We start from the raw sequence: 17,954 nt of genomic DNA on the forward strand, positions 1-17,954 counted from the left end.
GTTTGCGGATGTTTGGACCTTTGATAACATCGTATCGTTGATTTAAGAAATCATTGATTTCTTAAATCGTTGATTAAAAAATCGTTGATTTCTTAAGTCGTTGATTAAAAAATCGTTGATTTCTTAAGTCGTTGATTAATAAATCGTTGTTTTAAGAAATCGTGATTTCTTAAATCGGTGATTAAGAAATCGTTATTTTAAGGAATCGTTGTCTTAAAACAAGATTTTTCCGCAAGATTTTTCGTATAAGTTTTTCTTTCTCGGAAACCTAGAAATTCTTAAGTAAATAATTTTTTAACGGAAATTTGGATGCCAACTTTGCCTTGTCCGATTTCGACCCCAACACCCATCTTCTTTGATCTTAGCCCATTTAGTCTAGGTCCAAAATTGGGTCCAACACCATCCACTCAGGCTTCTCGCCACCATGCGCCAACACCTCTTCAACCACTGCATTTGAGATCGAAATAGTGTTCTGGCCACCAGATTAAAATGTGTCCAGACTAAAAAATTATGCTTTGGTTCCCATGTGTTTCTCCGTTAAAAGAAAATGACAAACAAATTTTAGTGTTGTTGTTTAATGAAATATGGATACATAATCGATGCTTAAGGCGAGTATAAGAAACCACCGTTCCTTAAAATGAGCGGGAACAAACCGATATGTCGGCCACTCATGAACCCATCCTTGTCGAAGAATATGTGGGATCGCCTGCGAAAGATCATGTAAAAAAACTAAAGCACGTAACAGAGGTTTTGTCACGTAGACACCATGGCCAGGGTTTAGAACGTGGAGGTTCTCCCGATCTAGAGAACTTAGAATAGCATTCACACTGCTGGCAAGTTTTAATGACCAACCAAGGAAAATCAATACATTTTTGTAGGTGACTAAATGTTGAGAGATATTATTTCGAATATGTCCATAAAAAGTTTGAGAATGGGTCTATATATAGAACGTCAAAGGTGGTGAGATAAAATTTCTCAAAAACTAATGAGTTGAAAGTAAGATCTTTTTTCCCACCCATAATACAAAACGTCGTTATTATAATTCTCTTTACGGCTGAGTTATTAAACATTCACGGCTGACTTATTATTTGAGGTTTAGGGTTTAGGGTTAACTATTTAGGGTTTAGGGTTTAGTATTTAGGAATTAGGGTGAATATAATAGTGAATATAATAAAGAACACAAATTCAGTTGAAAATACATTGTATATGGTTTAGGGTTTAGAGTTAATTATTTAGGGTTTAGGATTTAGTATTTAGGATTATGAATTAGGTTAAAAGTACCACTAGTAAAATATAATAAATAACATAAATTCAGTTAAAAGTATATTGTATATAATTTATTTAGATTGAATTAGGCTCACAACTTCTCTATATTAAATGTAATGTTTTAACCAAGAAACCCTTTACCTAATTGTAAGACAACATATACCTCAATAGTTTTAATCGATTCTAAACTCAAAATTCAATAAAGTAGACACATTAATTTGATTGTATATACCCTTCAAAATCAATAAAGTAAACACATTCAGTTGATTAATGTATATCCATTACATTTTATATTTTAGGGCATGTTTGAGGTATGACTGAGGTATATTAACTGACATGGCTGAGTTATATCAACCGGTATGGCTGAGTTATGTATTTTTTTAGGGTATGTTTGAGGCCTTGTTCAAAAACTCGTTAGGCGCTACGCGTGCGGTGCACCTGGGCCTAGCGATTTATTAAAAAAAAGGAAAAAATCGGGAAGTACGCGGAGAGGAATTTTTGTATTTTTATACGTACAATACCAATTTTTATGTATAATACAGGTTTTAAAAAAAAAATACATAATATAGATTTTATATTAGTGAGCTTTCAGTAACCAAATTATTGTAATTGATGCAGTTTGGTGGTTGGGCTTGTTTTAGATTGAAACAGCCCAAGTTCAAGTTAAACAACACGTTTTTTGGTCTTTTTAATTGTTTTTTAGATGAGTGGCATAATTGTAATTATGTCATCATCTTCCTTATGATTCTTAGGAATTCAACACTTTTTTTGGTCGCCGCCAGCCATTATACATGTCAAAAACCTCGAAATCTATGTATTTTCTTCTTGTTTATGCATCAGATTCATAAATATGTTCTTTTCTATCGATTTTAAATACTCAAAACTTTAGAAAAGATTTTTTTTTGTTGAATCCGATTTCTTCACCAAACAATGTGAAATCGCCACGGTTCCCAGCCGATTCACGTTTATCCGCCGCGTAATCGTCCGAATCGGACGCGTTTTAGAACAAAGGTTTGAGGTATGCCTGAGTTATATTGACCGATACAGCTATATTAACCGATACAGCTGGGTTATGTAAATATTTTTCGATTTTAGGGTATGTTTCACTACAAGAAATATGAGTATTGGTAGCAGTTCGCGGTAGCACGAACTCACCAATTGCTATTAAAAGTGTCAAAAACCAGATCTTAACTCTATCGTAGCATTTAATCGACGCTATCCAGAATTTTCATTAAGCGGGAAATCAAAAACACATTTTAGAACCATTTTTTTAGGTAACACTTAGAAACCGCCAACACTTACCAAAATTTTGGTTTTGACATTAAATTTATTTGTTTTTGGGAAAATTGTTTTTTTTTGCTAAGCGCTTTCTTCCTTCCAACAAAAAAAAATCATTCATCGAGGCTTGTCTACAAAAAATCATTCATCATTCATCATTCATCATTCAGTTCGTTTCACTCAATCAATTGATCTCAAATCCAGACTCGGCACAACTCCGGCGAGTTTCCCCACCTCTTCCGTTCTCAATCCAGTGACGCTTCTATCCGACAATCCTAACCCTATCTATTCTCTCTGTTTCTGCGAAACCCTAGATGTTGGAGGGGAAGAAGACCTGCTACTCTTCAATGGCGGAAGAAGAGAACACTAATGCTATCCGGGTCTCAGAAGACGAGAAGTATGGGTTTAAATAGATAAAGCTAATCGGGGCAAGTGACGAACCTGTAGACGGTAAAACTTCCTCCGCCTCTCTTTCTCTCTCTCTCTGTCTCTGTTGAATCCAATCTCATCTATATTTCTCCATCGCTGCTTCTGCGTCTTTCTCAAGTTCTGTCGCTTCTTCTTCGTCGGTATGAGTTTTCTGTTAACAAAGTAAGCTTTCTTTGATTCATGGACTCTAGAGGTCGTCAATGTCTGCGTTTTTTGTTACCAAAGTAAGCTTTGTTTGATAGCAGCAAGTCCAATTTCAGAGTAAAGATTGAATCTTTGATCTGCTCTTTTGATATAATCACACGATTCATGAGGATAAGTTGCAGGAATCTATAGCTTTGTCATGAGTTTGGTGGGCGTTCATGATATACTTAACATAATTAAAAGTTGTTTTTTTTTTCTTCAGGTCTATATTGAATATTGTAACAATGGTAATGTTGTGGAGGTGACTGGCAGCTTCAATGGCTGGAAACACTGAGTGGGACTGGAACTTGAAACATCCAAGTCAGCCGGGTCAGTATTGAGTCCTGACTCTTTTTAACATTTTACCTTTTAAAGCTTAGATCTTTAAATGCATTAGCTTTTGAATCATTTGATTAGGAACTTGGCAAGTGGTAATAACTGTTTTTACAGGTCGAGGCAGAGAAGGGTGTGCCTAGAGATGATCAGCTGGTGCTGAAACGACACACCAGTGCTTGTAGTGCTTCTTGGATTATTACTCACGTTCTGTTTGGTGGTTTGCCTTTTCCTTGTGTGAGAAAGTGGGGTTATGTGGTGCTTGAACAATCCATATTTGTCCAGGGTATGCATTGAAGCGAGACTTGAGCTTCTGCAACGAGAGGCGTTAGCAGTTAGATATTTTGTGAAAACATTGATGTCATATAAGGCTTGTTTTGGTTAATGTAATAGTACTTTTTATGTATTTTTAGATAATTTATGCAATAAAAAGGTTAAATGTATTTTTTGGATAATTTATGTTTAAAAATTAAGTTATCATTTCTATTTTATAATTTTAGGGATATATAATTTTAACAAAGTGACTAGATAGATTTATTTTTAACCCCTAAACCCTATTTATATTTTTAACCCCTAATTATAATCATAAAATTTAAACTTTAAAATTTTCTATGAAAATACAGTTCAATGTAAATATACTAATGCAACCTAGATCTATCTAATACCCTAAATCTAATACCCTAAACTCTAAAATCTATCTTATTAAAACAGAAACATTCTGTTGGACCTAACATTTATTTTGTAAGTTTTTAAATTAAATACACCTTTATACTTTATAGTTAAACCTACATTAAATCACTAATATTCTTTTATTTATACTACTATCCATGTTTTCAAACAATATACTTATTTCTTTATACTACTATCAATGTTTCCAAACAATATATTTTTATACTACTATCAATGTTTCCAAACAATACAATAATTAATCTTAGTTATTTTATATATATCATTTTCTCTTTAAAATTTTGTAGAAACGTTATAATTTCATAAATTGCAAAATAATGAACTTTAAAATTTCGATTATAAGATTACAAATTATGAAACTATTACAATTTAAATCCAATTAGATTACATATCGGTCATCTATCAATTCAATCGGTTAGTTTCGGGTTTTAGTGATTTTTTTAATATGTATATTTTAAAAGCCTAAATTGAATTGTCAGATCTCCGGATTAACCGGTATAATCACAATCGGGTTGAATTTAAAAACACTGATTTAAATGCAAAAATATTTTAAATACACACTCTTTAAAAATTACCAAAATATTTGTTAAATTATTAATGAAATTTTTCATCGTAAAATATTCCGCGCTTCCAAAGCGCGGATCAAAATCTAGTTTAAACTTAAATGATATACTAAATAAAATACTTTCAGATTTTTAAATCCAAAATTTAAACTTAAACCTTTAAAATTAATATGATAAAAAATCCAACACTAATAATAAATTAGAAAAAACAAAAAAACATTTTTTTACATCAAATTCTAAACCCTAAACATGCCCTAAACCCTAACTACATATCTCAAACCATATATCTTAAATTCCGTTTTATACATAAATCTTCTACTTTAAACATTTTAATCTAAACACTCAAATTATATATCATACAGAAATATTGAACTTTAAACATTATAATACAAACCCTACTTATAACTCCAAATCTTATATCATATTCCAAATTCTATATAACAGATATTAAATCATAACATTTTAAATTTATAACGCTTGTTTTATACTAAATAATGAAATTATACAAACTATGAAAATTGAATACTTATTCCTAAATCTTAACCCTAGTCCCTAAAAATATAATCTCAAATTTAAACTATAAACACCAAAGACTATATCTTAAATCTACACCCTAAATTTAAAACCCTAAACTACATACCTCAAAACACTATATTCCAAACCATGAATTCACTAATCATTTTGTTAATTTTATATCATTAGTTTTATAAAATTTAAATGAATAACTAAATTGTTATATAAAAATTAGTCAAAATATGATTATAATTACTGAAATGATATCTATCAAAAATTTTAAAACCAAAATCTTCATATAACAATAAAATTGTTATGTACCAGATTGTGATCGACATAACCGGACCGACCAGGACCGTACCGACCGCAGGAGATAATGCTTATCGACTGTTGTACTTATCCACTTAGGATAAACACGACCTGATGTATATATATATGTAAGACCCCTGGTCGAGATTAATAATAAAAACAAGTTTCCCCACTTAGTTTTACAACACGTTATCAGCACGATACATTCTCTAAAACCCGAGCTACCCAAAAACCCTAAAAACAGCGCATCTTAAAATATCTCTATCTCTCCAACCGTAAAGATCCAGACGACGAGCCACATATCAAATCGAAGCTCTCGACGAAACCAAACCAACGCCGTAAACCTCGTGTCAATCTGATCTCAGACGCTCCCTCACGCTCTGTTTCAATACGCGCCGCCAGTAACCCTAAAAACCCTAATTTCGGCACAACTTCAAATCGATCGATCTCTTCAACCATGAGGAACCAGACGACGAGTAATATATCAAATTAAAGCTCTTGACGAGGCGAATCTAACGCCGTCGGCCGCGCCTCTATCTGACTCCGGACGCGCCCTCACGCTCTATTCTAAGACGTGCCGTCAAGTGACCTAAAACCCTGAAATTCTAAAATTCATTCGACGACTTCAAACCGTTCGTTCTCTCAAACCGTAAGGATCCAGACGACGTGTAATATATCAAATTGAAGCTCTTGACGTGAAGAATCCATCGCCGCAAACCTCGTATCAATCCGATATCAAACGCGCCCTCAAACTCCGTTCCAACCCGCGCCGTCAACTACCCTAAAACCCTAATCAAAAGCCTAAACCGCAGCCTCTCTTTATACTTTGTTATTTTCTGCGATTTACTTCATCTATCTATACTAACTTATTTTGATTCATTTTTGATTAAGGTTTCTAAAGATACAAGAGGTTTTTGCTCAACCTAAGACACGCGACCAGCTCATGATCCGTTCCGGTCATGCAGTTCGCGATCCGACTTGTTCCAGCTCTCGGTGGTCCAAATCTACACTTCAAAGTTCTAAAGGTAAACTTTGAAACCTAAAAGAACTCATAATCGAACATGGTTGATTGACAAAGGAATGACCATTAAAATTTTGCAAAACCCCAAATCAAACCCTAGCAAAGATTAATAGGTCCAAACCCTTCCATGAGTAAATTGAAACTCTTAAACCAAAAGTTCGATATGAGATTGTTTTACAATTAAAATCAAAACCACAATGGTTTCTGAATCTCAAAACCTCTTTGATCTTAATGATCAAATCGATAAAACCTAGAAATCGATCAATCCCCTTTAAAATCTAAATCTGATCGATTTCATCAAAAAAAAAAAAAAAAAAAACCCCTATTTTTTGATTAACTTGAAATTCGATTGTCTACTTGATTGTTTGATAGAAAATTTCGAAAATATAAAATTTCTATTTATAGAAAGTTTTGAAAATAGAAAGTTTCCATTTATAGAAAGTTTCGAAAATATAAAGTTTCCATTTTTAGTAAGTTTCCTTTTATAGAAATTTCTTTTTCTGAAATTTTTTTTATAGAATTTTATGGGAAACTTCTCTGATTCATTGATCATCTAGAAATGTTTTCTAAGATTGCATCATAACTTCGATTATTTTGCTTGCATCAATACTTATTAAAAAAAAAAAAAAGTTTTCTTTCTTTGGTGCGTGTGATAAGAAGTATTGATATGAATAATAAAATTTTCTAAAAAGATTACTTAACATAAATTAAGACATGTTTTGGATAATGTGATTTCAGATGTCGAATTTCGAAACTTCAGATTATACTACCCTAAAATCTTTATGGAGATAATTGATTGAAAATGGCAAATGAACACTTCAGTAGTCCTGATGTCAAGAGGACTCAGACAGTGTATTAATCAAGGTAATTATGTAACTGAAAGTGAAAAAAAAAATAAAGCCATAACAATTATGTGCTATCATCTCACTAAGGATCTGAGAGAGCAGTATGAAAATACTAGGGATCCTTATGACCTCTGGTCAAAACAAAACTTCAGATTCTCAATGGTATTATGGCAAAAGGCCATAGATGAATGAAAGATTCTCAGGTTCTAGGATTTTGAATCCGTGGACAAATATCATTCTGCTCAAATGAGAATCACCTATAGTTTTTAAACTATGTGCTGAAGTGGTAACAGAAGAGGACTTATTTTATATGAACTATTCCACATTTCATTCAAAGGATATGTTGTTATCACATAAGTCTAAAAGGTTTCACGACCTATAAAGACTTATTATCATGCCTATTGGCAGCCGAGCAAAGAAAGCAGAAAATTCGAGATACCATCAACTGATTGATAAAATTTAGTAAACATACATTGAGAAACAAGACAATGATATGAAACCTCCTGAAAACATTGAGGATGAAAATGATATATAAGAAAAATCTGAGGAAGCCGTATGGAAAATATAAATTGTGAGGTTGGCTTACACATTGATTAAAGAATCAAAGATTCAGACATTCTGATTTCATGTTTTATGTTTTGATTTGATTTGCTTGTCATTTATAAAATTTATAGCAATAATAAAAGTTGATTCTGGTCTTATATTATCTTGCTTGATTGGCTTGATAATTCCTTGATTGATAAATGACAAATGAAAATTTAGAAAATGAGTATAGTAATTAAAAATCATCCGACCAAAGGCATTGCCTAAAAGGGGCATGAATTATTCACCCAAATAAAAGTCCCATTTGAGTTATAAAATTTTGAAAAGAGAATGGTTTCCACATTGAACCAATGGGCAAAGGAAATATAAGTTCCTTAAGATTATAAAGAAAGTAAAAATTGCCCAAGGCATAAAAATGGTCGAGACTGTACTCCCAACTGATCTAAACTATGCTAAAATATCAGTATGATAAAAGCAAAAGGCCTAGGTAACCAGATAGGTTGACCACGAAATTTTATACACTTTATGGCATGACTGGACTAGCCATCCAGGTCTTTAAAATTGATGCAAAGATTAATATCGAAAAAGGCACAAAAGAGTTATCTCATAGAATCTCACGTTGTGTAACATGTACACAAGGGAAACTCAATAGGCTATAATGTTCCAAGCATCTAAAAGATTTATAAGCATGTTCATGAGGGGGAGAAATGACACTCCCGTGGTACATGAACAACACTAAAAATCCGAGTGACATGGTCTATGACCATGATAGAACTTGGCCGAATTCTTTGTGTACAAAGATCACTAGCTAATGCTTGGGAACACATGGATTTACATGTAATAAAAATATGCATCAGGCCATATAAAGTGAGCATAGATATTCCCATCTAAGAATGATAAAGGGTCATGATCCAGACATAGGACATCCTAAGAGATTATGTATAGACCACCACAATAATATGTGCCGTCTAGGATGGAACCTCATAAGAAGATGAAATAAGATTGGGAATATATGTTGGATATGAGAATGCTTTCTCCCACGATTTTATAAGAAACCTTGAGCCAAATATGGGTGATCAGATTAAGGCCAGGTTTACGGATTGCATGATTAAATCCGACTATCCAACATCAGGGGGAGAAAGAAATAAGCTGGTACAAGTATAAAGAAATGGAATGGTATTAACCATCCTTGTCTTGGCAAGATCCTCAGACCAGAGAATATGATTTAAGACGTCCAAAGAAAGATCATACAAAGCTAGCTAAAAGAATGCCAGACAGATTAGACCCGAAAAGAAAAGAAAAAGAATGACTAAGTCATACCAGCTTAAGCACCACGAAATTAATGTCCTAGAAGAGACATAATCAAGTTGCTATAGAGTCTAAAGATAGACCAATATGTTCCATAAGATAAGAAACTTCGGAAATGAAAAGAAAGGTGCATAGAAATGACATATCCGAGGTCATAAGGGAAACCAGACCAGACATTGAGATATGGCTGCGCAGCTAACATCTAAGGAACCAGACCATGTAGTTTGGGACGCCAAACTGCAAGGTAAATGAAGGTTCTTAGTAAGAATGAAATCTCTAATCGATTAGTTCATGTCTGGAACACAATGGAACACTATAAAAGAAGTGTCGACACATAAAAGATAAAGATGCATAAGGAAATAGCACTTGAGTTTAAAAGATATAAGCGAGGATCAGAACCCACGAGAATACAAGAATGCATTCATAGACTAAAGGAAACCGTGGGGGTTCAAAGAAAGATTCAAAGAATCTATAAAAGAGATGGGTGTATTGGCCATATAAAGAAACACCATCTGATAAGATAAAACCAGTGAAAAATAGGTCTTGTGTGGGAAAGAAAAAGAAATCGTGAGACATGGACTAAGGTGTTCATATTCCTATTTAAAGTATTCAAGGAATGGCTTGATTACACAAGGATACTCACAGAGACCAAAGGAACAGATTATAAGGAGATATACTCCTATGTGGTGGATGCTACTACAAATTCGAAAAGGTCTGGATATAAGTAAGAAAGAAATGTAGTAAGTAGCATATTGATCACTGGATAAAAAAAATGATAAGAGTATCAGAAAGATGAGAAAAAAAATTTTCATTGAATAGTTTTGTTCCTAAGCTATTCATGGACTGAAACAAAGCTGCTGCAAATGATAATGAAAGACTAAGGAAATACTTGGTACAATCAGTCCATAGATCCCTATAGAGGATATTATAATTCCTTGTGTTATGTTTATAACAAACCAACCTAAAGAGAGGTTCAATGGTTCAATAGTTTCAATGATACAAGTTATCAATTGATTAAAAAGGCTATGTCTTACATATGGTAAAACTGCAGAAAAATCATAGCCGTGTGAGTGTGTGTATGCTTAAGTCAGCACGCCTAAAGTGAGAACCATAATCTAAGATAGTGACCAGAAGCATACCTGGTCGTGGCTTAATAAATATAGTATTGCTAAAGGCAAGAAAAGATCGATAGCCATGTATAAAAGACATGAGTGCATTTGACTGCGAATTCATAGTTTGATGAGTTCCATTGCAGCAAATAATTATTTATGGTATGACCTTAGACACTCATGGTAATGGACGTGTATAGACAAGGTCTATAACATAACATGGATCGAGAAAAGGAAATAAAGAAAGATTGGCTACAATGGATAAAACAATTGGCACATACAAAGAGAAATAAGTCCAAATGGGCAAAAGATATAAAGAGAAGTGGTTCGTATGTGTTTGGGTCAGAAGACTCAATATATATTGAATGTCCACGTTTTGATAAAGCCATATAACCAAAGTATATCCGTTGGACATGAAAAGGACCTGCAAGTAAAGTTTTATTGCAGACTATAAAGTCCATCCGAGCATCGTTCGAAGCGCCATCAGTCCGACCATGACATGGAGTGATCAGCAGCGAAGATGTACATCCTGACCACATCTTTATGGAGTTCCAAAGACATCAAGACGTCCAACATTCACTAGTTCATTCAAGGAGAATCCAGTTGATCATCTTCACCAAGTCACATGCAGCTTCAACGTTCAGGAAGACTCGGATACCAGATGGAATGCGTCTACTACAGTGATGCATTCATCAGGGGGAGTTCATGTGTTGTACTCTTTTTCCTGTCCATGGTTTCCCATTTTGCCACATTGGTTTTGGGGTTTTCCAGGAGAGGTTTTAATGAGGCAACATTAAGCATGCAACGAACCAGTACCGGATGTGTCGATCAAGGGGGAGTGTTATGTACCAGATTGTGATCGACATAACCGGACCGACCAGGACCGTACCGACCGCAGGAGATAATGCTTATCGACTGTTGTACTTATCCACTTAGGATAAACACGACCTGATGTATATATATATGTAAGACCCCTGGTCGAGATTAATAATAAAAACAAGTTTCCCCACTTAGTTTTACAACAAAAATCAAAATATAACCATTAAAAACTTGTAATTATTCAACATGTCTAAGCTTTTATTCAGAATCTCGAAATTTAAATTGCAAATTTATTACTTTCTATAGATTATGCACTTTAATAATTAAACTAAATAACAAAATAGTAAAAACCCAAAAGAAACACTAAAGCTTTAGTTAAAAAAAAACACTAAAGTAATTGTCAATCCGTAAACTTCTTTCTCATTGGTCTCTCATAGAAGGGCAAGGATTACCATTTATTAGATCACAGCCGTCCATTATTCATCATCCAACGGACACAAACAAAGAATAGAGAAGAAAGAAAGCAATCCTAGTGATTCTTTCCTATTGGCTAATACAAGAAAGTGGGGATAACTTCTTTTCTTAATCTTAACCGTTGATGAATTTGATCTAAGGGACATAAACACTTGCTTTTTTTTTACTCTCTCTATCTCTGCTCCTCTCATCTCCTACTTGTCGTAAACCTGAAAAAAAAAATCAAAGCTCTTTTCTTCTTCTCTGGAATAAACCCTAAGAAACCCAGAAAAATTCTCCATCTTTTACGAAGAACTTCACTTCTCACCTCATTGATTCATGTCTCAAGCCCAAGCGAATCTCCAATCAAAACAGAATCTGACATCGACTAAGCCATCAAGTAAGTTCCTCACCAGGGCTCCAATTAGGGTTTAGATTTGTAATCTCTAGTCTGTCCTTTTGATCAATTTGGTCCTTTTGATTCGTTTTTTCAGAGGTAGTGAATGATGACGACGAGGTTTCGTTTGAATCTTTTTCTGTATATGTTTTAAAACTCAGATTCACGGATAAGCAGAAGATGAAAAACAGCAGGAGACAGAGAGAAGAGGCGGAAGCAGAAGAATCAGCAAATACGGAGAAGTTTCAAAGATGGAGGTTGTGGCGGCGGAGGAGGCAGAGTGGAGGAAGCAGTGCGGAGGAGGCGAAGCAGTTGGGGATTTTTTTTTTTAGATCTAGTTTCTAAACCCGGTTTGTATGTAAACCGGTTTAATTTGTAAACCAAAATTGTAATCTGGTTTAATTTATAAACCGAAATCAGTTAAACCAAATTTTTAATATAAACCGAAATCATTTATAAATGGATTTAATTTATTTATCGAAATCAGTTGTAAATCAATTTTCAATATATAATCAGATTAAATCTCAAAATTAATAATAATAATCAATTTAATTATATATTTGTCAGAAAAATATTAATTTTCTTTTATTTTCTTAGCATTTAATATATGTTATTATAAATTACGTTATAACGAAATAAAAATGCCATAGAAAATAACGTAATAGCTAAAATAAGTCGCTATTAAAACCGTTTAATATAGTACATAATAAACGCTATAGTATATCTACTTTTTATAGCACACAAAAATACGCTATGGTAGGGGGGGTCTACCATAGCTGCGGCTGTCAGAGCGTTTACAAAAACGCTACGAAAACCCTATGGTAGCGTTTTTCGTGTGCTACTAATACCGATTTTTCTTGTAGTGTTTGAGGTATGGCTGAGTTATATAAAGTGATATGGCTGAGTTATAGAAAGATTTTTCGATTTTAGGATATGTTTGAGGTATGGCTGAGTTATATTAATCGATACGGCTGAGATATATAAACGATAAGGCTGAGATCCATAAGTGAAAGTCAAATACTAAATAAAATTTCGCACTGAAAGTCAAATAAAAACTAAAATCACAACTTAAGTCAAATACAAGGGAAACTAAAGGTTAAACAGGCCAACATATTGTTAATCGCATCATTTCTTCCTTCATCAAGGATCTTTACTGTCATCTTCACCCGTAAACCTTGAATATTTTTATCATTTATCCCATCAAAAGTTATACCAAGCGCTAAACACTCGACAAACTTTAACTAATACACCCCACAATCGCCAATTTGGGTATTTTGTGGAATGTTTTTGCCTCTCCTCCTTCTAAACGCAAACTGCTTGTTACTTAGTTTTCGGAGACTAGCAGGAATGAGATCATGCAACATCACATGGAGCATTTGGATAATCGGCTTAAATGCAACTACCATTCTATACTCACTTGCGGGTGTCACAAGTCCAATGATTGGATCGTAGCAATCAAACTTCTCATTTTTTCAGATCCACGTGAAACGCCACCCAATGATCGCCTTTAACTTGAAGCACTCCGTACAAATGATCCACATCTTCAAACCAATTCAACTTTATTGGAGAATCAGCGGGAAGCTTAGCGTTAACTAACTCTTCGTAATCAGTATCTTTGAACTTTATCAGATTAGGTTTTATCTTGAACTGGGTGTAATAGTGGTGCGACCTGGAGCAGCTTCAAACTCATGTTCTGGAAGCTAATCCATGTACCAGAAAGGAAATGGGTCATAGCAAGACCTAGTGGGCTTATTGAAGAGCTTATTGGCCTGATTCATGAAGTATTGGACACAGAGAAGTCTATTGTCCTTGATGAGGCCTTTAAAGAGAAAGGAATGACTATGTACCAGCATGGACGACTAGTATGCAATGTGATTGACCATGAAATGGATGGGAGGAAGCTGGATAGACAGGAAATGAAATGGGAGATCAGCTATGATCAGGAAATGCACTGTTCAAACCGACATGGACGAGAAATGAGTTGGAAATGGAAGATGAAGAACAAGAGCTGGAAAGGGAACATGATGAGGATCTTTATCATCCAAATGAGCATAAGGAGCAACTTGGTCGGACCTGGAACAAGATGGATCGAGCCCAAGCAAGAATTGTTCGAAAAAGGCCTTTATCGGCCCAAAAAGTGGAAAGACAAGCCAGCTTGGATTATGATTGGCCCAAGAAGATTAGGCACGTCCAAGATGGTTTATTTTAAGTTTATTTATTATTTTGTTAAGTTTAAACCAGCTAGGATTAAGTTTGGTGATTTATAAACCAACTAGCAATAGGATTAGGATATGGTTTTTACTAAACCGATTTGGTTTTGGTTTAGGGTTTTCTCTAGCTTAGGATTTCGTTTTGGCTTTCTTATTTATGTTAAACACGAGCCTCCATGTATCATTAACCATTGATTGAATAAACTGAAGCTTTGTTGGCTCAACAACTGTCTCCTTGGAGACTTTCTTACCATTGTTCTTAGTGAACAACTTTTATCACAATAAGAAGAGTGATCTTCTGTGATTCATCCAGACACCAAGCAGGGTGAACCTGTGTCTCAGGAGTAGCAAAACATCTTTAGAGCAGCTCATAGTTCTAAGGAGAAGACCACCTCCATCACTTTCATCCACCCACGCCCCCTTCAAGTGATCCAGGGAGAGACAGCCATTCCAGGGCCGTACCAAGTGGTATCAGAGCCTCTTGAAGGTTAGGGTTTGAAGTTTTAACCAAGGAGCACGAAATTTAGAAGTATACAAGCATCTTTGATGGCTAGATATGAAGAAAAGCTCACAATTCCACTCTTTTATGGAGACTTTGATCCAGACACATACCTAGAATGGGAAAAGAAGATGGATTTAATTATTAAGTGTCAGGGGTACACAGCAGAGATGCAGGCTCAACTAGCATCTACTGGTTTATGTGGCTATGCATTGGATTGGTGGTATCAGCTTGCTAACCATAGGAGACACATTGGAGAGTTTCAAGTCTCTTCTTGGTTTGAGATGAAGGCTATCATGAAGAAAAGGTTTGTAGCCAAGAGGTATGGTCAACTTGATCTAGTAAGGTTACAGAGCCAATCAAGGTCAGTTAGGACACGCCCTAAAACATCCAGAGATGAGCCAAAGGTCTGTTATGGTCGTGGATATGAAAAGAAAACTCAGCAATTTGGTTATTTTCACAGCCAACAGTTCCAAGATGTAAACAGGCAGAAGATACAACAAGCAGTCAATTCTTTAGTAAAAGATCAGCAAAGGAGGCCAGATTGTGATACATTGAAACCCCCTGCCATACAACCACCTGTAGGAGACAAACAACTAGTTGATAAGTTTGGTTCCTGGTCTACTCAACAGATCATCAGCAAGAACACAAAACAAACTTCTCTTAAGCCAGTCTCAAAACCAGTTACAAAGGTTCCTGAGAGTGCACAAGAACCAGCCACTCCTTGTCAAGGAGATTACTTGGATAACCATCTGAAACAAGAGGAGATATCATCAGTTACATGTGATCACGTGCCTGGTCAAAACCAAGCTGAAGAAGGAGTGCTTAATGGATCACCTAAAGCTCATGAATTGGCAATTACAACTGTGGTTGAAGAAGGTGATATCATTGAATCTTTTTCTTGTGATCTACTGACCAAACCTATTGTATGGTTTAAGACCAGCATAGTGGAGCATATGAGGTTTGTTATGGGGCTGCAATACCTTGTTTTTGAACCAGGAGGAAGCTTGTGTTTACATCAAAGCATCAACAACAATATGATCCAAAAAGCAGCAGCAGTGAAGGTTGATTTGGAAGGGTTATTGCATGAGCAGGAAGAACCAACGTCAGTTTCTGGTTTCTCTAAGGTTATATCACTTGCCAAGAAGTCTAGGATCAAGGCTTGTTCTGGGTATCAGTGGAGAGAAGCTCAATCAGAAGCCATCAGATCTGAGACAAACAAAGACCATAAATTGATTGCTTTATGTGTTGCTTGTAAGAAGCTCTGTCCAGTGAAGTATCTAGGATGTGTGAAGGCTTTACAAAGCTTTATCTTTGAGCCGGGAGGGGAGATAAACGTGAACAAGAGCTTTAACAACACCCTGGCACAAGAAGAAACAAAGAAGCTGAGATTGGACAGTACATTCATCCTTAAAGAACAAGATTTGAGGACAAATCTTTTTAAAGGAGGAGGGAATGGTGCGACCTGGAGCAGCTTCAAACTCATGTTCTGGAAGCTAATCCATGTACCAGAAAGGAAATGGGTCATAGCAAGACCTAGTGGGCTTATTGAAGAGCTTATTGGCCTGATTCATGAAGTATTGGACACAGAGAAGTCTATTGTCCTTGATGAGGCCTTTAAAGAGAAAGGAATGACTATGTACCAGCATGGACGACTAGTATGCAATGTGATTGACCATGAAATGGATGGGAGGAAGCTGGATAGACAGGAAATGAAATGGGAGATCAGCTATGATCAGGAAATGCACTGTTCAAACCGACATGGACGAGAAATGAGTTGGAAATGGAAGATGAAGAACAAGAGCTGGAAAGGGAACATGATGAGGATCTTTATCATCCAAATGAGCATAAGGAGCAACTTGGTCGGACCTGGAACAAGATGGATCGAGCCCAAGCAAGAATTGTTCGAAAAAGGCCTTTATCGGCCCAAAAAGTGGAAAGACAAGCCAGCTTGGATTATGATTGGCCCAAGAAGATTAGGCACGTCCAAGATGGTTTATTTTAAGTTTATTTATTATTTTGTTAAGTTTAAACCAGCTAGGATTAAGTTTGGTGATTTATAAACCAACTAGCAATAGGATTAGGATATGGTTTTTACTAAACCGATTTGGTTTTGGTTTAGGGTTTTCTCTAGCTTAGGATTTCGTTTTGGCTTTCTTATTTATGTTAAACACGAGCCTCCATGTATCATTAACCATTGATTGAATAAACTGAAGCTTTGTTGGCTCAACAACTGTCTCCTTGGAGACTTTCTTACCATTGTTCTTAGTGAACAACTTTTATCACAATAAGAAGAGTGATCTTCTGTGATTCATCCAGACACCAAGCAGGGTGAACCTGTGTCTCAGGAGTAGCAAAACATCTTTAGAGCAGCTCATAGTTCTAAGGAGAAGACCACCTCCATCACTTTCATCCACCCACGCCCCCTTCAAGTGATCCAGGGAGAGACAGCCATTCCAGGGCCGTACCAAATAGTGACACCACATAGTGAGAAACCAAAGGTCAATAAAGGCAATTATCTTCGACCAGAATGGGGTGGGATCTCGCATGGACCTTCCAATGAGGACTTTGATATATGCAGGAGATTAACTAAGTCATCAAATAATATATAACTCAGGCGTAATAGATTTTATAACTAAGTCGTAATATATATAACTCAGCTGCAATAGATATATAACTCAGCCGTAATAGATATATACCTCAGCCGTAATAAAGACTTACATTATCAAACAGCCATCCATATTCCCGATCTGGCCACGGTCTTTCAGTGATGAATATGTTGTAGATGTCACCCTCATATGGGGAGGATAATTACCAATGAAGCTTTCACCTACCCCAGAGCTTTCAGACGCTCATTAACAATATCATCAAGGGTCATTTGGGCTAACTCACCAAAGTTGGAATCGTAGGTGCTTAACCGCGAGTCAATCGCAGTAAATTGACTTTCTTATTTATCAAATTTTCTGGAAATATTATCCAGAGTACTCCTTATACTTCCCAGAGTCATTGTTCTCCAAATCTTCCCTACCTTCCTTCTCGCTATAATCATTTCCCGTTGCAGCAGCTCTACCTTTTCTGGTGTTCACTTTCTTCTTCTTCTAAGTGGGTGGTTCAGTTTCTGACGAAACTCCACCCTTCATTCTTTTCTTCTCTTCACGCCCTTTCATTTCCCAAAAACGTCTAACAAAT

General features: G+C 35.4%; 1 long non-coding RNA gene across 1 annotated transcript; it reads left to right on the top strand.

Annotated features, from left to right (window-relative positions):
• The first annotated feature begins 2,562 nt into the window (after nt 1-2,562).
• On the top strand, nt 2,563-3,983 carry LOC130497952 (uncharacterized). Its single transcript, XR_008936992.1, has 3 exons — nt 2,563-2,994; nt 3,380-3,486; nt 3,607-3,983. It is a non-coding gene; the product is annotated as an uncharacterized LOC130497952 (long non-coding RNA).
• Nucleotides 3,984-17,954: the final 13,971 nt, after the last annotated feature.

The sequence above is a fragment of the Raphanus sativus genome, chromosome 7 (genome assembly GCF_000801105.2).
Source record: "Raphanus sativus cultivar WK10039 chromosome 7, ASM80110v3, whole genome shotgun sequence".
In the NCBI taxonomy this organism is placed as follows: Eukaryota; Viridiplantae; Streptophyta; class Magnoliopsida; order Brassicales; family Brassicaceae; genus Raphanus; species Raphanus sativus.